Raw genomic sequence first — 24,628 nt, 5'->3', positions numbered from 1 at the left:
AGTATTAAGTAAAATTTAGTCCTTGAGAAACGTTCTCTTTTGTAAGGTAGTTGTAAAAAGTTTACAGCAGCTGTCAGTAAAGCCAGAATTCAGCTTAAAATTTTGGTTCTATAAACCGCAGGAAATTTCACTGCAGCTTTCAGTAAGGTCAGAATTTAGCTTTAAACTGGTTATGTAAACGACAGGTCATTTCAACTACTGACAGCTAACATTTAACTGAAAGGATTTGCTTGCCTCTTTTGTATTTTACTTTATATTTAATTGAAAAATTATTCTGAGCTTCGATTCTGTGGTAGCAACCAATAATTTTGAAAGCTCGCGAGTCTGTTATATCGAATCCCCAACCTTCCCTATTTGTGTTTTGTTTTATAACACAATATTTAAAAATGTTTAAATAGCTGCACAAGTTTTAGTTTTGCCTCACTATGGAGATGTAATTACAACTTGTCCTTGTTTTGCAGTATAACATCCAATGTTGAACAGGAAAAAGGAGGTTCTCACTAAAAGATACCAACTTTTCGTATTTTAAAAACAGAAATTTCTGACCATGGACCTAACTTCATTTTTTTTATGAACATCCAAAAAGATATTCAAAAATTATTACTAAAAAAAATTCAATATTGATTCAAAAAGAATGAAAAAGGATTTAAAAAATTTAAAAACCAAAAATATTTTTGAAATTATTTTTTTAAATCTTTTTTTAATTTTCTTGAATTACTTGAATCTTTTTTGAATATCTTCCTTTTGTGTCAGCATTTAATGTGCTTTTTTTTAGATTAATACGAGGATTAATATATAACTTTTTTACCTAGCCCTTTATATTTATTTTGAACGGCAGATGATAGACCAATCATACACAAAAAAATTCCTTGTATCACTTTTAATATAGGGTATTTCCGAAAATGACATTTTTTAAATTTTGCTTTTGATATCTCAAGCGAGCGAATTATTTTCGAATTTTGATTTTACCATTTTAAGTTAAAGAGAACATGACACCTGCATCAGAATGACTGCTTAAAACACGCCTGAGCGTGCGAAAATGGGCGATTAAAGCTCGCCAAGCTTAAAAGGTTGCTAAGTACTTCAAATATGACATATGAAACTATAATTTGGGAGTGAAATTTTAAAAAACTCCTCTCGGATCGCTTTCTGCAAATAACAGAAGATATCTTTGGCAATTTGCCAAACCTGTTCCACTTTTTAACCGCGGCTGTTGCGTCCCCAAACTAGAATAAAATATCCTTTCGTTTTTCCTTTAATGAAAATACCCTGTACATAACCGTTTTGCCTTGCCTGTATATATTCCTATTTGTTACGTGTGCGCGCATGAGCCGCAGAAGCGCAATATGTGTACTCGTCGCGCAGAATTCGTCCGATTCTTCGCTTAGAAGCCATCAACTCAACTACGTTGAGAAGTCGCCGTTAATTAATGGCCGATTAGCCTTCGTCGTTCGCATATAGATCTCGATCGATCCCCAACGGGTCAAGATGTCGCCGTGCAGTTCGCAACATCGTTATTAACAAGCAGAACGTCAAAGCACCGCACATCAATAAGAAGATTTCGTTGTAACAAAATCGACAAATTCGACAACTTCGTAGAATAGAGCAATCTTCGCCATTGCAACATCGCCTTCGTTGTTAATGGACTTCGAAACAACACGTAAGTTCCTTTGTTTACATTATCCCTTCGTAACTTTACCATATTCTAGTAGCCGTCGTGCCTACGTCAACCATATTCAATAGAAATTCATTTACTTTGTATTTTTTATAATAAACACGTTTATTTATGTGTCTATATTCTTTCATTCCCAGCATAAACAAGGCCTTGGAAGTAATTCATAATTACAGTCCACTTACAATCAAATTCTTGTTATCGAAGCCCCCTTGTACGGTACAGCGGCATTGTTTGAAGTTTTGAATGAATGCACCAAACCTTTGACATTTCCTTCATGTATGCCAGCATCATCGATGCATTTAAGACTTTGTTTAAAAGATGCTTCCTATTCATCCACGCAACTTCTCATATTCGTTATAGGCTTTACTGGATTGAATTTTGCAGGTACCAACTTTTCTTCCGCTTCTGCAACAAGCCACTGAATACATGGTTTATTACTTTTTCAAATGAACTCATTTTATTTACAAAGACGGTGATTTTTATAAGCAACCGTCAAATGATAATAAATTTAGTAAATATGCTATGAAAAGGTTACAGACTTCCAAATAAATCGAAGATTTCCCGCTTGGATCGCAAAAAGGCGTGTGGATAAATTACAATTAACGGCATCCCTTCCTTCCACTTAAAACTGAAGTAATGAAGGAATTAGTATGTTGGTTGCTTATGCGACAGGACATTTAATAAGGTAATGACTGTATATACAACAGTAAAATACTGTAAAAACATCTAGAGGATTTCACTCACTTGACTACGATTTCAGTCAGTTGGCTTGATGTAGTTGGTTGAATGTCGGCAATCAAGAGGGAACTCGGTTCCATTTCGCCATATTATTCAAAACAGAGGTGAGAAATGAAATAAATAAAAGTGAAAAACGACAACAACAAATCACTACTTTACAAATGGGATGTTCTCTTAGTTATCTTTATTAAATTAGTAGTCATTTTGCAAGCGTTTCCATTACGTTAATAACACGGTGTGAAGAAATAAAGCGAGTAACACAACCACCGCGGCGTAAATTGAGTTTCGACCATAATTTATTAAGAAAGGCCGCACTTATTTCTCGAACGTTCGTAATAATTTTGTTTTTTTTACAATTTATTATTTTTCTTAATAGATATTTCTGTCAGGTAGCAATAATTCATTTCGACATTGAATTGCGGTCAGTCGAATTTTTTATGAGCAACAATGCGAGACTTGACAAAAATTATCGGTCCATGACGTTGTTCAAGTTGCGTTAGATTCGGCTATCGGCTATATCGAAAGGTTCCATAATGTTATTGAAACTTTGTAAACAAAATAAACTTCTGGGAAAACAATAGGAGCATGACAAGCATGTATGCTAAATAGTAATTTTATTACGAAGGAGAAAAAACTTCGGTGTAACTTATAAATCAATTTTCTCTCGGCGCCGTCAGTTGGGAAACTCGCTGGGTTTTTCTTTTCGTTTTCCAGCAGGTACAGGTCTTGTAACGGAACAGTTTACTGGGGAAATAATGAATATAAACGAACCCAAGCAGCTGTTCGCTGTATCTATTGTTTGAAGATGCAACCAAACTCCGACAACAAAGTTTAATTAAATCTCACTCATAGTTTAGGCGTTCACAAATAGTTAACTCTTGCTTGCGCAAACAAATTCCAACGATATAATTAAAGCCTTTTCTTTAGTTAAATGATAAGGAACGCACTGTCGCGATATGTCGTACGCGATATGTAAGTAATTAAGTTGTGATGTAAAGGGGTTAATTCGTCACTCGCGTGACACAGTTTATTGAAGAAATCCGGAATTCTACTCCATTTAAAAACAATACCAACACGGCAACAGCAATATAAGTGTTCAAAACCATTACGCAATACGCGCGAATTCGATGTGAACTCCACAGTCAGTTACTACCGTCCAAACACACCTGGTAGTTTTTTTTGGGGCCAACTTAATCTAAGATACTTACTTGTACAGGATAATGCCGGAGTTTTTAAGTTAGTTGGTTATTTCACGTGTAGTACCTACGAGTATTAGTAACTTCACGTAAAATTTTAATTTTAATTTAACATTTAGTGATGAATGGCCTCAAGGTCACTCTACACCTGGGAGTTCATTGCATTTATTTTAATCTTCGATACATGAAAAATTGAATAACATAACGAAACAAAACTAAACTGTGGGTGCCGGCCTAGGAGCCTTCAACCAAATGGTATATAAATTTTTCACTCGGAAATAATTGCGGCGTGTTTCTCATTGGGCAACCTGGTATAATATCGGGAATAAGATGTCGATACGTGATAAAGTTATAAAACAATAATTGAGCAGTGTGCAACAGGCGTTACCTACATTTCAGGAGAAATATTAATTAAATTTTGACTTCTCATGATGTTAAATTTTGACCCAAAATACGAGGGCTATTTTTTTTTCAAGTTCCGATTGGCTGTCAAATAAAAACAAAGGTAAGTATATACAAATATTTATTTACATACGCAGCTACAACCTTACTCTACTTTTCTACGTAATCGCCAAGGCGATTTAAGCATTTCTCATAGCGGGGCACTAGCTTGATAATACCTTCCTCGTATAAGTCCGCCGCCTGCTCGTCCAACCATGTTCTGACCATGTCTTGGAGCTCCTCTCCTGTTCTGAAACGTGTTCCTCCTAGAGCTTGTTTCAATTTAGGAAAGAGATGAAAATTCATCCACTGCATGCACAGAATCGTCGGTCGCCACAGACTTTCTTCCCTGGCCGCCTTCATTATGCACGTCAGTTCGTCCTTCTTTGAACTCCCGGCACCATTTCCGGACCATACTGTCGCTCATGAAGTTGTCACCATACACTTTGCTCATTCTCCGGTGGATTTCCGCAGCGTTATGCCCCTCAGCACAGAGAAATCGAATTACAGAGCGGAGTTCGCACTTGGCGGCAGAGTCGATTGTGGATGACATGTTTACCCTTCACTGTCGTGGAGAAAACTCGGTCAGCCTAGCTAAAACTGCTAGTGGTGGGGGAAGCCTACTATTCTCAAAAACCAAACGCTCATTCGAATACTCCTTCCTAATTTTACGTACTGATCGATCGGAACTTGAAAAAAAAATAGCCCTCGTATATCCACGGAAGCGAAAATTTACGGGAATACTTTAACATACACTCGTTAGAAAAATGGACGTACTCCAAACCTGAAAATTCAAGAAAATGATCTTTTGTGCCTTCTATCTATCTATATGGTAAATACACCATATTAAAATATCGACAGCTACTGAATTTTTAAAATCAATCAACTTCGACCATTATCTACAGCCCTCCAAGAACTCAATTAATGTTCATTGAATATACAGGGTGTTTTTCAGGAGCTTTTTTAGTTAAACGTTTCTGGGAAAGTAAAATAGGTAGGTTTTTGAAAATTTGTACTTAGGAGTTACTCTGAAGGTCGAATAGATGTAAAATATTTTCAAAATGGTCGCACTTCCGGAAACACCGGAAGTAGATAGTAACTTCGTTATTTTAAATGGAAACCCCTATTTTTGAATTATTGAATTTTTGGATTCTACGTGAAATTTCAGTTCTTTTGACGCTACCATTTATGGTTTTTAAGTTATTTTCACTTTAAGAAAAAAATGGCGAATGCAGAGGGTACCTTGATAATGGATTACTTGAAAACAGTTATAGTCATGGCAACCCATTTTTATCAGTGCATAGAGAATGAATAGGGCTTTCTTTTCTTTTAGTGTACTTAAAAAAAAGTTAAGTTGTGTACAACCGCACCTATGGAGATCCAAATTTAAGAAACTTCAAAGTCTATAAACTTAGTTTTTTTTTTAATGGAATGACTATGTTCTTACTATTGCATGAGATAGAGAATCAAAATTGGCATATTTTGATATTACATGTTCCTATAGCTATCTTTAACAGTTTCTAATTTATTCCCATTTCATTGAATTGATCTCGGAATTGATGCCATTTTTCGCATTTTCTTTTTAGTAGTTGGCCATGATTTTATAACAATTGAATTTTAAACAAATCAAGGAAATATCATTGATTCTAGTCTAAATGATTCATTAAAGTCATTTATTAAGGATATAGGAAGGAAAATTTTTGAGAAATCTACACAGAGTCGTTCAACTTTTTTTATATTTTGCATTGAATTTATTTTGTTAATCTTGCATTTTCAATTCATTTTCTTAAATATTCTCTTGTAGAGCTTTGTATCACTTGTGCTTCAACGGTTTGTAGTGCATTTGGGGGTACCACATTTCCAAAATTCATAGAATTTCGTTCCAGTGTTCGAATGAATGTGCGGCAAGTACGTGCCGAGATTTTGTCTATTTCACCATAAATAACAATTAAATTCCAAAATGGGTGAAACCATTGCGAGCCATTTTTCGATTTTTGAAAAATAGTCAGAAAAGGGTCGTTCCATTAAAAAAAACTGAGTTTTTAGTCTTTGAAGTTTCATAAATTTGGATCTCCATAGAGGCGGACGTATGTACGCAACTTAACTTTTTTTAAGTGCACTAAAGGAAAGCTCTATTCATTCTCTATGCACTGATATAAATAGGTTGCCATGACTACAATCGTTTTCAAGTAATCAATTATCAAGGTACCATTTGCATCCGCCATTTTTTTCTTAAAGTGAAAATAACTTAAAAACCATAAATGGTAGATATTGATATGTGGGTATCAAAAGAACTGAAATTTCACGTAGAATCCAAAATCCAATAAAAAATAGGAGTTGCTATTTAAAATAACGAAGTTACTATCTACTTTCGGTGTTTCCGGAAGTGTGGCCATTTTAAAAATATTTTACATCGATTCGGCCTTCAGAGTAACTCCTAACACAAATTTTCAAAACCGTACCTATTTTACTTTCCCAGAAACATTTAACTAAAGCTCCCAAAAAAATCACCCTGTATCGAATATCCAGTGTCCAAAACACAATTTCGAAACTTTTTTGGATCGCATAATTTCGCGAGCACCAAACGTATCTTCACGCTGACCGCTTAATTCCCCAGAAAAAACTTACTCTTCTAATTCCCACTATTTTACAATTTTCAGAATACGCCTATAAAATGGCACTAATAGGTTAGAGCGGCCATCTTTACTTTGTGACAAATCCAGGTCAGTCCCGAAGGGACTGGCGCTCAAGATTTAAAATTAAAACTTTCTCACCCAAACTAACTAAACCCCATGGTACGTAATCGTCTAGGTAAAGCTACCCAACCTAAATAGCAAAATCCTACTACTACTACTACTACTACTTACTACGTTGTGTTTTTAAAATGTCGCTACAAGATACAGGTTGCCTGTCGGAGTGAAGATCCAGTAAGGTACAAATGTCATTTACAATTTGATCCTACATACGGATATGAAAAAGTCAACTACAGAGGGGTGTCCTTTCTCTAGGTTGAAACAATGCCGCATATGAAAGCGAGCCACCTTGTAGTGAAAAAAAGTGTTGTTAACGTAACTTCGGTTTAAGTATCCTGTATGTAAAATGCTTCAGGTTATTTCATAGGATCTGGGGAATTTTATTTCAAATAGACAAAGAATTAGAAAAATTGGTGGATGCATACATAAGGAGTAGGGTTCTCGTACTGGTCGGATCCGCTCGGAAGCAGTGTCATTATCTCAATCGGGACTACGGAGATGAGCTCTTCCGTCACTACAGAATGTCCACAGAATGGAGTATTGTGTGGTGCCGGATGCTAGACGGGCTTCTCCGTACTCTGAACGAGGACGGAGCGTATACACAAGGATACGCGGGCGATCCCGCGATCGTGATAACTGGACAGTTTCCAAACACCGTGAAAGAGTTCACGCAGAGGGCTTATGAACAGGTGGATAGGTGGTGCAGTAGCCATGGTCTCTCCGTTAACCCGGAAAAATCCGAGGTTGTTCCATTTACGAATAGAAGGATAGCTGACTCTTCGAGGACGTCATCTGGGTCTGACCAGGGGTCTATTTCATAAAGTAATTTTGCAACTTGTTGCGGGCCAACTGTATCTTATGGAAAATTCGATTCTAAACAAATTCATTTCTATTCATTTTTTCTCTTGGACAATAGTTAACGAGATAATTGCAGTGAAATGCGAAAAAAAGCGAGATGTTCCTATTTTTTCTTCGTTTTTTGTTTATAACAATATGTTCCGGGAGTTTCCGGCCAGGGAGAGTATGATTTTCGGATTCAAAGGATTTTTTTTACATAGAACACACTTGGTCTCGTTGAGTGAAGTGACAACATCCAGTGTATACTAATTTTGGAGCTAATTTGACTGGAGTACTAGGATTAAAGATGGATAACCAATCAATTACAGGCCCAGTTCCAGGCTCAATGGCAACACAGCGAAACTCAGGCAGTCTAGAACCTTTTTAACACGGCCTGGTAGCAAATCTGAGTCTTCCAAGCTTCTAAAACGGAATAGAAGCCGGATTCGGATAATCACCGCTGTCTTCCCGGAGCACTGGATGGTGTACTATCATCTGCATAACATTGGACTTGTGGAGCACCCCACGTACAGGTTCTGTGGCGACTGGCGAGGTAGACGAAACTACCGAGCATGTAGTGGGAAACCGGGAAGGGTGAAGCAACTTAGGCTAAACAGGGTCCTATCCTTTACATATTTATTTAAAGGAACGGGATCTGAACCTGGTTGCGAAGGAAAGGAGGTAGGCGTGGTGTGCCTAAGTGCTGCCTGGTTGGACTCTCCTTAGGAATACAAAAGAATCGGCTCTTTCGAGTTTATAAGAGTTTTAAGTCATGTTACAATTGCTAGTTGTGTCGGAACCCAGTCATGTCCTGAGAAAATTTTAAAAATAAAAATAAATCGAAATTGTGTAATTTGAGCTGGCTAGGTCGGTGTCTGTTACGTGGTATAGTGACCGCCGGTGCCCGCATACCATTGCACAAATTTAAGTTAGCCTCCTCCCCTTTTTAAAAGTTTGTCATGGCTTAATCGTGATGGCGCTAGCTTTAATTCAAGTGATGCAATTGAGCGCATAACCAGATGTACCAGGCGACATAGATACCAGCTACAAAATACATAGGGGGAGGGGGAGCTGCGTATACTTGCCCCCCGCCCCCTCCAAATGCATTTTCGGATTTCTAAAAAACGATAATGGCGCAAGAGTTATTATCGATGGCGCATGTCAACGCATAACTTTACAATAATGTGACTGTCAAATCTCACGGCGGGAGGACCAAGTTAGTTAACGAACCCGTACAGGGTGTCTTATGGTCACATGCCATATATACGGAACCGTTAATTGCATAGCTTCGGGAAAAAAATTTTTGTTAAGGGGCCAAGAGAAATCGCCGTCAGAGGGCGTACGATTCATGGTTCAGTAGAAAAATGACTTTTTTTCTAAAATATTCCCAACAAACATGCATAAAAAATACATGCATAGCAATCGTGTATCAATTTTGCATAATTTTGATGCAGCACATATTGCTCTAGCTCATAAAACATGAGGCGTATGGGAAGGAGAACATCTATTTAAGGAATCGAATATAACTTCGGTTTAGGTTAACCGATTTTCACATAATAGGCCTTGTTGGAAAGAGTGGTCTTCGTGGAATCAGATTTTACATTAATAAAGAGTTTTTTGTAAATGTGATGAGTCGTAGAGGGCGCGATGTGACATTAACATAAACTTTGCAGGTTTTTTTGAAAATTTCAAATGGAACGATATAATTATTATATGATACAAGATTACTATGCTGTATTTTTTATGCAAGTTTGTTGGGTATATTTTAGGAAAAAGGTAATGTTTCTACTTAACCATGAATCTTACGCCCTCTAGCGGCCAAGTTATAAACTTGAAAATAATTTCCAGCGATTTCTCTTGGCCCCTTTTGTTAAATTTTTTCCCCTAAGCTTTGCAATTAACGGTTCCATAGATATGGTCTGTAACCATTATTAATGGGACACCCTGTACATTAGGCATAAAGGATGTAACGCCCGGTTCCACAAACGATGATTAAGGTTAATCCTCCGGTTAATCACTGATTAAAACTATTAGAATGGGAAACATATAATCAAAGGTGGCTAACATTCTAATATTTTTAATCATTGATTAACTTTAATAATCGTTTGTGAAACCGAGCATATGACTGTCAAAAACCTTTTTTTTAAATATTTGGTTTGAGCCATCGACATAATAAATGGACTGTGCGTGTCAATGCTAAGCACGGACACTGCAGGTGAGAGAGAAGCGAAAACTAAGAGGGCAAGCTGTTTCTTTCGGTTACGCATATGATCGGTTCTTTCAACAGAAGCGATCGCATTCAAATTAATTTGAAAGAACTAATCAGATGCGTAACCGGAAGAGCTAGCTTGCCCTCTTAGTTTTCCTTTCTCTCTCGTCTACAGTATCCGCGCTTATGATTGATAATCGCAGTCCATTTATTATATGTCGATGGTTTGTGATAGGAAGCTACCCTGTCACAAAATTGGCAACTGTTTTTTTGTAATAAGTCATATTTTACGTCAATTTTATCTATCGAATAAACGAAAGCAACAAAAGTCAAACCTTCCTTTTATCATCTGGAAGTATATCATTTTATCACCCTTCTTTAAAGGTTATCCTTAATTGAGTTTAATCATAATTTAATTGAAATAATACCACTTTTAAGATGAAGTGAATACAACATGCCTTTTTAACTGAGAAAAATGAACATTTGATTTAAGTATAGGTACGTTCCATCATATATTCAATAGTACGTATGACTTAAACCGAATATACCATGTATGTTTTGTTGTTGATGTTTTTAATAAAAAAAAAATGATATGTTAGGTTTTAAAGAATATGTGAGATAATATTATTTTACCATTTTTGTGGTTCATTTAAATCAAAATTAGCTCGAAAATTAGGAATTACTGGATTATATCAAGCTGTATCAAACCTCCATTTCATTTCAATACTTACTTCTCTGTGTATATGTACATTTCACAATAATCTCTTATTAATTGAATACCGCATGAAATAAATTATCGTTCCCTCATTCCTTAATTTCAAAAATGCAAATTACTTGGAATTAGTCCTCTATTGTCTAGATTACAGCTAATCAACTAATGTCGACTTGCTCATATGAACAATTGCTTCGAAACATAAACAAGGATTACACACACAAATGAGCTTCCCCTCCTATTTTCATGATTTATACGCGACGTTAGGGTAGAAAACACAAATCCTAATTTTTCAACGGCTTTAGACTAGAAAATGCGCTATTAAGACTAGCGGTAGAAAAGTTTACACTCGCGATGATAGATGCTGTTAACAAGAATAATAAATGAGCAATGGACGAAACTCTCATAAATTCGACTCTGATGAAACAATCGATTTTGTACAAAATGAAATTTAGATCGAAAAGGCGCGCGGATTTCGATGTGTACAAATTGGCTTATGATAAATCCGCCAAATTGCATAGATTTTCTACGCGATAATCGAGCTGTAAAATCAACAAAAATTCGAACTAATTATAATCTGGAGGGACAAAAATAACCCCTCTGCATCCGGTCGTTAGAAGACATCGAATGGGATTGGATTGTTAGAAAAAACACGATTAACGCTTTTGCTTAAACACCGTTTTAGTTTCATTAAAGTGGGATTTAACAGAGCGATTCGTTCTTCGTGCCCAATCTCATCAATCTTAATGTTATTAATTACCAAATGTGTTCCCGGTGACAGACAGCTACACTAAAAAAACATGAAAGAAACTGACTTACATTGGTCATTATGTCAAATGGAACCACTTCGAGAAATTAAAATTCACCCCCGTGAACGCGTGAAGTTCGCCCCATTTTCCTTTACGAAACACAACTAATCGTGAAAATCGGAGAAAATCGCGTATGATTCGTAGGACCGCGCGTATGGCACTGTCAATTACATGCGCTGAATTTTCCTGAAACGCATGCGTTATTACAAAGAATTTCAAATTGTCGCTCTCTATTCGTCTTTTTGGAAAGATAAAGACAGTGTGACGAGTCTTAAATATCTAATTAGAAAATCTGCAGATTAATAATGCTCATATTCCGACGCCTCCTTTATGCAAATAAAACAATTTTTCTTCGGCAACTTTGCCATAATTCGGTACACTTCATAAATAATTTATTGCGCCGGCGACATGCAATTTTCTTACATGCGATGCATTGTTATCGGAACAATTTCAGCTTTAAAGTCGGAAGAAATTGCATTTTGGGCTAGTTACCTCATCTTCTAAAGTTTGATCGAAAAGCTCCGACGTGAAATAAATTTAGAAAACCCACACACGACGTAAAATAAAATACGTTCACATACATATAACACAGTTACATTTCATGAACAAATATTAATGACTTTTCGGAATACTTTTTCGGGCCGTTTACAAGCGACGTTTTAGAAATGAAAGGAATTCCGAAAACAAAGAAGCCTTCGACATTCTTCACATTATAAAAAAGTAATGCAACAAAAACCGTATAATCGCGTAGTTAACAGCGACCGTAAAAAAATTATTGAATTAAGCATAGAAAACCTATTCACTCCGCATTTAAAACGAGACAGCGTAAGCCATTAGTATTTTAATGAGAATTGAGAATTTTTCTTTTATAGGTAGTGTATATACGTGTAATGATAAAAATTTGTATCGGCCGGTTTGTCGAGCTTAAAAATAATTTAGACGAGATCCTGCCGTTGCAAAAATCCGCGACGAAACTTTGTTAAATTATTCCATCTCATTTCGTAAAGCTCGTTTCACACGGAAGTAGTTGAAAAAAACTGGGGAATATCTGAATGCAAATCGGAATTTCGCACAAAAATGTGTGAAAACGTATGACCTTTCCGGCGGTGCTTAGATTGAGATTGATAGATAACGACTTCAAACAAGTAGGTAATGGTACCGTGTGTCTCAAATTTGGGGGTTACCACTGAGGCTTCGGAAACCGTAAAAGAGGCAAAGTTGGGCCGAACCTAATGGTATATGGAAAGTGAAGAAATTCCCAATACCACACATCGGATTCGAAAAAAACGAAACATTGTTAATTAATTTTTTTTTTGCAAACAAACAAACCAAATGACACATTAGCATTAATAACGCTCTCCTTTGCAAGCTGTCATGATTAGATTTTAATCCGAAGTTTCGATTTTTTTTAAAATACGGATCTGCATTTTTTATACTTACTATATTTTGTAAGAGATCATGACTCTGAAGCAATACCACATATATCATGCATTGTCCACTGTATGCACATTTTTGTTTCATTTTACGTACGTACGTCCATGGAACAAATATGTACGTTTGATGTACGTACATTTGTGTACGATCACAAACTATAAGTCTCAGTGCCGGATTTAGGGGGGGGGGGGGCTATGGGACTATTAGCATTAGCCCCCGGCGGTAAATTTTGAGAGGTGGTACGTCGTCGCACCCGTCACGTTTTAATTTTAAATGTAGATATTTAATTTATGGGGTTCAGTTTGAGAAATAGCATGGTAATAAAACTTCGTTTCTTCACCTATAAGATCAGTACCGGGCTCGGGCTGCCACCTGTGTGAACTTGGCCCCCCAACTTTTATTTAGAAAGCAATAATTTTCGTGATTGAAATCGATTGCGCTTCGTTTGCGCACAATTGCATTTTGTTTGCGCGCTGCCGGTTTCAAAATTACGAAGGAGTCAAATTTGGGGGGACCAACTTCACAACTGCCCCCCAAGTTTACAAATTTGACATTTTTTTTCTTCTGATCGTTTGCGCTTCGTTTGCGCTACCAATACCTTCGTTTGCGCCCCCGTCGTTTTTGAGTTATTCCAAATACAAAATTCCATACTGGCCCCCCATTTTTCAAATTTGCCATTTTTTTTCCATTTGATCGTTCGCGCTTCGTTTGCGCACAATTGCATTTTGTTTGCGCGCTGTCGGTTTCAAAATTACGATGGAATCAAATTCGGGGGGCCAACTTCACGACTGCCCCCCAAGTTTACAAATTTCACTTTTTTTTCTTGTGATCGTTTGCGCTTCGTTTGTCGTTCGCGCCCCCGTCGTTTTTTAGTTATTCCAAATACAAAATTCCATACTGGCCCCCCATTTTTCAAATTTGGCAGTTTTTTCCTTTTGATCGTTTACGTTTCGTTTGTACACGTTTGCGCACAATTGAACTTTGTTTGCGCGCTGCCGGTTTCAAAATTACGAAGGAATCAAATTTGGGGGGGGACAACTTCACGACTGCCCCACATCTTTACAAATTTGACATTTTTAGCGCATTTTCCAACGAAGTTGGGTGCGCTATTGCAGTCACTTTCTCTGTCCGTCCGTCTGTCCGAGGCCTTAATTGTATTGGTATTGGTAGCGCAAAAATGCGCAAACGATCACAAGAAAAAAAAGTGAAATTTGTAAACCTGGGGGGCAGTCGTGAGATTGGCCCCCCCGAATTTGAAACCGACAGCGCGCAAACAAAATGCAATTGTGCGCAAACGTGCGCAAACGAAGCGCGAACGATCAAATGGAAAAAAATGGCAAATTTGAAAAATGGGGGGCCAGCATGGAATTTTGTATTTGGAATAACTCAAAAACGACGGGGGCGCAAACGAAGGTATTGGTAGCGCAAACATGCGCAAACGAAGCACAAACGATCACAAGAAAAAAATATCAAATTTGTAAACTTGTGGGGCAGTTGTGAAGTTGGCCCCCCCCAAATTTGATTCCTTCGTAATTTTGAAACGGGCAGCGCGTAAACAAAATGCAATTGTGAGCAAACGAAGCGCAATCGATTTCAATCACGAAAATTATTGCTTTCTAAAGTTGGGGGGCCAAGTGCACACAGGTCGGGCTGCCGGCGGTAGCAGGTCGCTTGATCGCACAAAAACCCTAGCAAAAACACGTTTCATGTTTTCGGGAAATTACACTTTGCTGCCAAACGACAAAGGGGCGGTTTATTACCTCATCATCCGTTATCTACCTCTATTTTCCATTGACTATATTGTCGGGCACATTTACTTGTTAAACCCTTATTACAAACGATTATTAAGCGGCAGAGCAAAGCGATGTAAGCTTTATAGGAGAGTCGAGGGTGCCCGTCTGCCCGTCCGTGAACACGATAACTGCCAAACGAATGGACCGAGTCGGTTCAAACTTTGTATATTTGACCTGCATGCCACATATAACAAGCCTATTGAAAATGGGTCAAATCCAATGACCGCGTAGGGTCACACCGAGATGCTATGCCGCTTTTTTAGATGGTCTTTAGGGGTTTATTTAAATTTGAGTATTGTTTTGTCTCAGCGCCAGCCGCCAGCGTGTCCGACTCTGACACGCCGTGTCGTCAGTTCCGTTACGTCATTACGCGTTAGCGCAGAAAATTGTACTCATTTATTAGTGGAGTGTTTTTGTGAAGTTTCTAAAAAATGAGCGGAAAAGAAGGTGATGCAATTTGGAAACGACAAAACAAAGATTTGGCTTTTTTCCCTACCTACTGGCGGCATAGTAGGACTTAGCCCCCGGCGGTCCATGAACTAAATCCGGCACTGATAAGTCAATAACGTACAAAGTACGTACATACATGGTACGCCGGTAATGTAGGTCAACTGGTAATTTTGCACGTGATCTTGACATGTGCACGCGTTTTGTTCCTTCAGGTACTAAGACTGGCTTTCTTTACTTTAGTGGCGGCTGGTAACCATTTCACCGCAATCTAATTTGAAAACTAGTAATTTTACAACGTAATGGAGAAATTGCAAAAGAACTTCACTGTAATCGTAATGTAAACGCAAAGGAATATCCGCCCGTGCATGGTTATTAGGTATATTAGGTTGTTTAATAGAAAATTGACTGAACCGCTTGGCTACTTCTGAAAAAATACAATTACGTACATTGCCAATACATACTACGTACAGCGCTGGATTTACGGACGTACATTTGGCGTACACTTACGGCTCATGTACGTACATTTCGCATATATCACTACTTTGTACTTTACCGTACGTCCATAAAAGTAAGTAACTTCATTATGTATAAAGTTCTATTATAATAGCAGCGACACGTGACAACACTGTAGTTTTAACAGCCTCCTCAACCGAAGGAGGTGCCTATTCATGAGAACAATCACACGACAATTATTCAAACTTGGGCCGTGTTCTAAGAGCACTAAAATCGTGGCCCTTGGACGGGGCAAATTTCCCCTGCATCAAAGCGACCTGTTTCCATATTTCTAAAAGAAAGCGGTCCAAGGAGAGATAAAACTAATTATTATCAGAAGAGAGTATTACCCTCGTCAATAAATTAGTGTACCTAAATTATTTTAAATTTTTAGCGCATTTTTTAAGAATTAAAAAAATGTGCTATTGCTGGCGTTTTGTCCGTCTGTCTGTCCGGACCCACTTCTGCGGTTTTGAACTACTTTTAAGGAAATTGTCCTGGAATTTTTTGGGATAGGTAGCCCACACCTTGCGGGTATTTTGTTGTCTTAAGGGCTCCCCACCCCTCATGATTTTTTCCGGAAGTACTGTTTTTGATAGTAAAACGTGCATAACTTTTACATGCAACAACCAATTGATCTCAGATTTTGCACAGACATGCCTTTAGTGGTGTCAAGTAAACCTTTTGAAAAGACCGGGGGCGCGGGGTGCACACCCGTTCTACACAGGGGGCTAATCACTTCGGCTGAAATGTACCTACATGGAATACGGAAATCCTAAGATTTCGGCAAGATTTCGAAGAATATGGTGGGATTTCAGGGAATTCGGTGAAATTTTCAGTACATTTGATTCACTATGCCACAGGGACGTATAACCTCAAATATTTAACGTATTAACATAATGGACTTCTGGCCCGGTTACCTAGGGAAGTGGCATTCCCAGAGTTGCGTTTTTTTCCAAGACGCTGTATTTTTCCCTCGATTTTTCCATTTTTCATCTTCCAATTAGGCACACTAGTAAAAAAGGACGCCAGTGGGCTAGCATTTATTTTTTGTTAGTTTTGTAGTTGAAGTTATGGGCCGGAGTTGATTATTTGTGGTTGTACTTTTTTTTTTAAAATTGGATCATGCAAAATATAAAGGGTGGTCTCATTATTTGGTAGAATTTCTTAAATTTCTGTGACCGAGTGGTTTTTAAATACCGTCTTGGCTATTTGCGTTTGGAAGCTAGCGGCGTCAGTGAGTCGTGAGATATGGCGTGATTAGTTCAAATTACAGGCGAGATTCTGTTTATTTTTGAAAACGTGGCGTCGTTGCGAGATCTTTTTAAATTGGGCCAGGTTAAAAAATTACTGTTGAAATTTTTGGGCGAGTGGTCCCAGATCACGGGCCTGCCTATGTATTTGCGTGTGAAAGTTACAAATTAATTAGACAGACGTGATGGTCCTGCTGAATCAGATCCGCTCGTTAGCGGAATATTGTGTACAGGGTTTTTTGCAGAATTTTCCGTTAAATGCAGGTTCGTGACAATCTGTGTTTCTGGAGTTGTCATTGGCTAAAAGAAATGAATAGTACTAGTTGAACAGATTCTGATTGTCTGTGGGCGTAGTATCAAAAAATTAATGTGGTGGGGATTAGGTCGTGGAAAATAGCCGTGGGGCAATGCCAATCAAGCCGCTAGAAATTAAGACGCGTCAAATCGTAGTGGCGACGTGGCTGAAAAAAAATTAATTTACACGGGAGAGAATATTTCGCATTATGGGCCAAGGAAGTCTGTAAGAATCCAGAATTTGAGAAAGGAGCCTTATGCTGGTACACAGATGGTTTCAAGTAGAAGGAAGGGGTGGGAGTAGGCACAAAAGGGCTGAAGCTTTGTAAGTCCCTAACTCTATAGCCTCGAAGAGACTCCAAAACCTTCTAAATGGTTTAGAGTCCTTATTATGTTTTAGTTCAAAATGTTTAGTCTTGAGGAGCCTTTGAAGTTATAGAGATCTAGACGTCTTGTTATCTTTAAGGTTTTTGGAGCACTCCGGAACCTACATCAAAGATCCCTTTACAATTTATGGGTTTCGCTTCGTTTTTACTTTCTTAATAACCATAACACTAAGAAGAGTAAAGTACCTAAGAATCTTTATCTTTTCTTAGAATCTAATGGCACAGCATACGGCATACGTATAACGTATTCCTACTACGGCAGATCACAATTCAACCGCATAGACATGTCATGATCTGACGAATAAAAATTGGTTTAGATTTCTCGGAGCAGTTGCTAAAATATTAACCTTTATTAAAGTTTTATGAACAGCGCGCTTCCAGGTCACCAACCGCCATGATTTTCTACCTCATTTCACTTTGCTGCTTTTTACGAATCTGATTACATTACTCGTACAAATGTCAGCAATGTATGACACAGAAATAAAGCTCCCTCATCCGACATCCAAATATACTCAACAAGAAAAAAGATATTTTCTCCAAAATATTGCGTAAGTACTGCGCGAAAAAGTTTAATGGATTCGTTATTTATTTATAAGGTATAGAATTTTTAAGGTTATTAAATAATAAACGAAGTGGATATCAGTAAGCTGCTTTGTAACAAAATTTACTCATACGTAATTGGTCCCATACCTTTTAAATTATGGACGATCAATTACGTGACATGCATAAGATAATGGTCGCAAAGCGCAGACCTTTCTAAAGTTGTATCATTCGTTTAGCGATCTCACAAGACCAAATTATTAGCCTATTCGTGTCATTACCTTTGATGGATCGCTGAACTAGAAACAAAAGTACGGGATTAAATATACATATTACACGCTATTTATTCCAAGCAAAAACGAGCACAAAATGCTTTTCCAGAATTTTGCGAATTCTGAATCAAACCTATAGTTTTCTTCGGAGGTCAGTAGAATAAATAAACAAAACTGCAATACACAAATTAAAACACACCACAATGTCCTTAGTATTAATCCGAGTATTAATCTTGTGCCGCGGGACATTTTCTATCAATTGGAAAAGGATGTTCTACAAAAAATGACCAAAGTCCTCGTGTGAGATCGAAACAACTTCAGTGCATTTTTATGTGTATTAGCCATTAGTTTTGACTCCACCATCTTGTAAGATCTTGTCGGGGACTACTACATTCCCTTTGTTGGTACCCGCTTCCGACTTCCTATTCACCCGCAATTCGCGTTTTAACTCCACGATCAGTAAGATCTTGTCGGGGGCTACCACATTCCCTTTGTCGGTACCCACTTCCGACGTCCCGTTCGCCCGCAATTTTGGTGGATTTCGCTAAAAATCATCCACACTATAGTACTCAATTTTTAGGGCACTTCTCCTAGCTCGAGCTTCTATTGGGGAGACGAGAAAGAGCGCCCAAAGTCGACTACCCCGCGAAGACTCGCGCCTTGGAAAAGGTGGTTACTTTCGCCAATAGGAAAAACAAGTATAAATTGTGCACAACTCTTGTGCAGGTAAAGCGCATTTTTTAAACCGAAATAGCTTTTGTTTTGACATCACCAATCGATATATTTCTTGCAGACGTCTCAATCGCCCATTGTGAGTACCCTCTTCCGACAATCCGTTCTTGAGGTATAAGGGAATATACCCGATCATGATAAGAGGTCGAGGAGAAGGACTATGGTTGGTAGAAATTAATTCCTTTCGTTGAGATCTTGAGTACCATGAGGACAGAAAGAAGGGCAGTAGTTGGAGAAAACGGTTCCTTTCGTTGAGACCTTTAATTAGAATATAATGAGAGATAAAATTAATTTTTAACCACCCCCCCCCCTCTCAGGCCCCGTCGCTCTCTGATCTCGAAAAAGAGTCGCACGGGAAAGTTATAGTTTGTACAAAGCAATTTATTTCGATGAGACCTTTCATTAGAATACCATGAAGGGTAGAACATGTGTTTACTCCCCCCCCCCTCCCCAATTTCTAAAGTTTAACTTGAAACCATTAAAGGCATGCGTATCTGAGACCAATTGGTTGTCGTATGTAAAAGTTATGCACGTTATACTTTCAAAAACAGCATCCCAGGAATTTTAGACAGCGAAATTTGATGGCAGTCTGGCGCACCTTCAAGGTATAGGCTACCTACCGCAAAAAAATCCAGGACTCTAGGACCATTCCCCTAGGAGTAGTTCGAAACGGCAGAAGTGGGTCCGGACGGACGGACAAAACGCAAACAAGAGCACATTTTTTTAATTCTTAAAAAATGCGCTAAAAACAAAATATCATCATGATCGTTCCACTTCCCGTTTCATCGGATGTAGATAGCAACTTTGTTATTTCAAGTAGAACACTCTGTATTTTATTGCATTTTCGAAATCTACATGAAAATCTACGTCGTTTGATACCACATTTCCCTATACCCAGCATCAAAGGTTTTCAAGTTATTAAAGATTTTTCAAAACTTTTAACGTTTGACTGCGTTTCATTAAGGCCCTGAGTACTCATGACGCCGTTAATTTCAAAAAGTTTTCTAAAATCAACAATACTGACTTTGATGCTACATGAGAATGATCTCAATTTTGATCGCTCTTCTACAGGGTGTTTTAAAACTAATGATCAATAAATCAATAACTTCAAACCTTAAAAAGATTATTTTTTCAAATGAAACTCGCTTTATCTTTTTACATTTTCAAATGTCAAAAAAAAATTCTACATCGATCAATGATTACATTCCCTATACCTATCTGTCACGCTTTTCGTTTTAAGATTTTCTAAATGACTGTTATGCATAATTTTCTTAGGAGATTGGCGGAGGAGAGTAATCACAAAGCGTGATTGGGACATGTGGAAGAAAGGTATTCATTGGTGATGGCAAAACTTTAAGACCGAATATTTCGAAAACGGTTTGTCGTAGGGGGGTACTCACAAAGGCAAAATGAATTGTCTGGACGACATACTCGTATCTATTGGTGAAGTCGAAGCAAATATCAGTGATTGGTAGAAAAAGTTCGTGTTTGGGATGTCACTGGAAAACAAAAAATACTCGGAAGTTGGATGTTCGGAAGGAACCGTCGTTGCAATAACTTTGTCGTATTTCCACCAATTACACTTGAGGAAATTCTTTTTTTTTTAATTTCGTCCATCCCAAGGTGTTAGATCTAACCAATGAGACACCATATACAGAGAGATAAGGATATTTTAATTTCAAAGGTTGTGAGACGAACAGTGGAAGAAACTATGAAATTAATCGCCTCGCAATCGAACAAAGAACTTTCTTTATGTATCTAATTCAGTTTACAATCCGACTATGTGCGGATGGAAATATGTGGGTATATCGCAAAACTGATTTGGAATTATTAAGGGACCTGGTATGCTCTACACCTAAAAGGTGTAAGATACGATGAATGTTTATATATTTTGCTTCCTTCTGTTGAGTGGTTCGCTTACCTATTCGGCATATTCCTTTCATTAGTTTCAACTTTAGCAGTAAGTACCTATACGATTTTCTAGAAAATACCAATAAAACGCGCTTTTTGCACAAATAGCTTGAAATGGTATAGTGTTTACTGTTTGGAAATAACAAACTTCTGCTTGTGTTTAATCTGTTGATTATATTATGTCTTAAGGCTTAAACTAAACAACGTTATCTTTGCATATTGCCATGTGATGTCCTTATCTTATCTACTAATGTACTTTTTGCAGCTTGCAGCTGCATATGTGTTTACAATTGGTCTTTGAAATTAGCAGATCATATCTATTTTTATTTTTATTGATAATATTTCTATTCTAAATGGATAGATGCCCTCATTGTAATTGATAGGTAACACACACAAAAAGTTATTAAAAAATGCCACCCCCAACTTTTTAAAATGTATACATGGGGATCTCAGAAACCATATACTGTTGCTCTTAACAGATGGTCCACCCGCGCACGACACCCTAATCGTTTGAGACTACCTATCGGACAAATTTCTTGGAAAATGGAAAATGGAAAATATGTCCGATTCTTGAACGATTACGGTGTTGTGTGCGGGTGCACCATCCTGTTGACACAAATAGGTTCCAAATAAGGTTAATGATGATGTCTCCGAAACGGAATTTTCTATTGAAAATCTCGCACCGTCGTCTTACCATATGCATTTTGGCCAAATCATGACAAAATTCTTATTTATCACCGATTTCATTGGAAAAATGACTAAACGCATTAGGTTGGAAAAGTGATTATGACGCGTTTTTGATGCCCATGTGTTTTAACCAAGATGTGCTAGAATCGTGATTTATCCACCGATTTCGTTAAAAAAAAACGTGGAAACTAGTTTAATGCCCAAGAAGTAAGTTTCAATGAGCACGTTTTACGATTAAATTTTTTCACTTGTTTATGTTAAAGTAGGTGTGGTTTCAGACAAGGCTTGTGTGCACATTACAATAATGTATCGTTTCTCATTTAAAAACAATTAATTGTCGATGTATATACGGACACAATGCTCTATTGAAATCTTATGAATCTATCACAACATCCTTAGTAACTTCCCAATCAGATAACCCGCAAGACCCGACCGTTCCGACATAGAAAATCTGCATAAATAAGGTTTTCAAGCTTTTCTATCGAGTACCCTCATCGATTATGTATATAATTTAATAGTGTATTATTTTCGGGATTGATTGATGAAAGCAATTTCCTTTCTCGACCAACTCGATACAAGTTTAAAGCATACACCTACCTACTATGGCAGTGTATCTTCTTTATAACGGATATATACAATATGTAGAGGCTTTTTAAATTAATCCTCCGCATTACGGGACAATGGGTGGTCCAAGTGAATTTATTAATCTAATTAAAATGCACTTTTTTTAAAAATCTGCTAAAATCATTTTAACGGGAGTAAGGCGATATGTTTGTTTGTGCCGTTAGGAAACTATTTTAATTCCATTGTTCGGTTGATAACAATGCATTAGCGTTGTTTCAGCTTTCAGTTCATTCTGCCCTAAAAACCGTATTTATCTTAATTGTTTTATTTGCGCAAATGTATTATTGTAATGTTGGTGCACTCTACTGCGTAATGGATTATTTGTGTCAATTTACCAACCTGATATGATTGATCATGCCTTTCGAAACGTTGGACGATATCCCAACGAGCGATTTGTGTTGCTGTAAGAAAAAAAAATGTTATACATATATAATAACGAATAAGAATACCAACATAATTCATTTCTTTTATTCGCACGTTACGATTCATTCAGTTTATTCAAAACAAGTAAAGAGGCCCTAAGGTGAGGAATTTTAGCGCATTGATCAGTACTTTCCAAAATGCAATAGCCATGTGCACTACGTTTTTCTTTACTAGAAGCAAATATGGTTAAAATTTCGAAGGAATGTCTTAATAAATAAGAAAGTTAGCATCTGCACATGCGCACATTTGATGTTTATAATATGCGATAGGAATCGTCAAGCTTTTTCTGGGCTCAGGTACCAGAGCTATAAGCCACTGAATTCAAAAAGAACGAATAAATATATTGAAAACTGTAGGAGCAGTTAGGGCCTCGGACGGACGGACAGAGAATGTGGCTGCAATAGCGCACCCAACTTTGTTAAGAAATGCGCTAAACAACCTAGTATAAAAACATAATTTTCAAAAAAATATATCAATTGCTGATTAGCTGCAAACTCTTTTGAAACATCATATACCATGTGTCCCAGGTTAAACGCGCCATAGGCAAACAGAATTAATGTATTTTTTCGAGAAGCATCCACGAGACCTTTGCGTTATTGCCTTTGCCTGATGCTAGAAAGAGATCTGAATAGTGCGTTGAACGCTAATTTCAAAGGCCTCGTGGATTCTGCGCGAAAAAATACATTGTCGGTTGCCTACGGTGCGTTCTACCTGGGACACACCGTATAATATAAGGTGTAGCTCGGGGTTAGCATGTAACACCCCGCGGATCATAATTCCTTCACCATAAAAGGTACCGCAAAATTAGAGCAAAATTGTACGCAATTACCGTTCCCATATTTCTAAAACATTTCAGAGGCGTGCTGTATTCCAGTGGTGTATCAAACTTGGTTTTTTTAAAAAAATGGAACAGTCCACATTTTATTGCAGATTTGGAAATTTCTTGAAAAGTACCTACATATTTTTTTTAATATTTTCTTATGTAACATGTTACCCTTAACTTTAACGATTTCGCTGTTATAACCTTTTATCCTCAAAATCTCACAGTTTTTCGATTTTTTTGAGAGAAACTAAATCGCGCCGACAGTTAAGTTTTGAATTGAGGCACAGACTAAGACCTCTTCCACAGTCAGATAATTTTTTTTAGATACTTGACTACCTGACTCTTTCGGGTCGGATAACCCCCAGTTAGTAGCCCCCCCCCCCCACAACCTCTCCAATCCGCAAAATCCACCACATTGTTTGGCAATGCCGCAGCCCAGCGTAATGGCAACAAAGTGGTGGAGTTGCACACCTGTTAGTATCTACCAGGGACACATCCCCATGACAGTTGACTAAATTCTGGAAGAGGCGGCTACGCCAGGCATATGCCAAAGTATCAAGTATCAAATATCGGCGTCGCTGTATAGCACACTCCTGCCTTTGCCGGTCATTTTTACGCATAGAGCAAACGCGATACACTGATACACAGCAGTAGAAACGAGCAAATCTCACGGGTGTCATCCGCGTCCCGACGCGCGGCGGAAGATCAAACGTGGCTCTCTCGTCAACCGATATCTTTAACTACCCACCCTAACGCTTTCTTTACAAGTTAAAAAAACTCACCATTCCTTTCAACCCTACATTAAGTGATTTCCCACGCTGAAACGTACGTTTTTATTTCTGTTAGTGTTTTTGTTGCACAACCAAATTCTGTGTATTTAGTAATGAACTATGTATGCATTAAAAGGCTTCGAAACCGTCAACACCGATATTGTTTTCGTAAGAAAAACTGGCTTTCTTTATAAATACAGGATCGACCGGTACGCGTATTACTAAAATAGGGCATCTAAAATTACAACGACTACGAGTTCGTCTTTTCGATTTTAAAATTTATATTACATACTTAATTATGAATTAATCACTATCTATTCCGTAGGATGACCTCTATACCTCATGCATTGTTTGATTGTTATCTTTTGAGATAC

At 37.7% G+C, this 24,628-nt stretch overlaps 1 protein-coding gene across 5 annotated transcripts in view; it reads right to left on the bottom strand.

Annotated features, from left to right (window-relative positions):
* LOC116177400 overlaps window positions 1-22,641 on the bottom strand; it is a 271,284-nt gene extending 248,643 nt beyond the window's left edge. For 4 of the 5 annotated variants that reach the window (XM_031496371.1, XM_031496368.1, XM_031496373.1 and 1 more), the window contains exon 1: window positions 11,381-11,520. The gene's annotated coding sequence lies outside the window, so the exon portion shown is untranslated. Of the gene's footprint in view, window positions 1-11,380; window positions 11,521-22,577 lie in introns of those variants that run through there. The other variant, XM_031496369.1, reaches the window with a different exon arrangement.
* Between the last annotated feature and the right edge of the window lie 1,987 nt (window positions 22,642-24,628).

The sequence above is a fragment of the Photinus pyralis genome, unplaced genomic scaffold (genome assembly GCF_008802855.1).
Source record: "Photinus pyralis isolate 1611_PpyrPB1 unplaced genomic scaffold, Ppyr1.3 Ppyr1.4_LG7, whole genome shotgun sequence".
Taxonomy (NCBI): Eukaryota; Metazoa; Arthropoda; class Insecta; order Coleoptera; family Lampyridae; genus Photinus; species Photinus pyralis.
Note: the sequence above shows the minus strand (reverse complement) of the source record. Positions and strands in the feature narration are given on the sequence as shown.